This window comes from Sinocyclocheilus anshuiensis, unplaced genomic scaffold (assembly GCF_001515605.1).
Source record: "Sinocyclocheilus anshuiensis isolate Anshui unplaced genomic scaffold, SAMN03320099.WGS_v1.1 scaffold1932, whole genome shotgun sequence".
In the NCBI taxonomy this organism is placed as follows: Eukaryota; Metazoa; Chordata; class Actinopteri; order Cypriniformes; family Cyprinidae; genus Sinocyclocheilus; species Sinocyclocheilus anshuiensis.
Genome location: NW_015555985.1, coordinates 722 through 1,009, shown reverse-complemented (window position 1 = coordinate 1,009; position 288 = coordinate 722).

Here is a 288-nt window from a genome sequence, read left to right as displayed (position 1 = left end):
TTGCAAAGTCTAGATGTGCAAAGTTAGTAGAGACATATCCCAACAGACTAAAGGCTGTAATTAAGCAAAGGGTGGTTCAACAAAATACTGACACAAAGGTGTGATCCTTTTTCCAACTCAGTAATAAGGTAAATGTGGCTTGTATGGGAGGGTTGAAGAAAAAAGCCACTCCTCAGGAAAGGAATTGGAATTGGTAATATCCTGTGATGGGGGGGTTTCTCTGCAGCAGGGACTGGAGCACTTGTCAGGATAGAAGGAAAAATGGATGGGGCAAAATACCGTCAAATT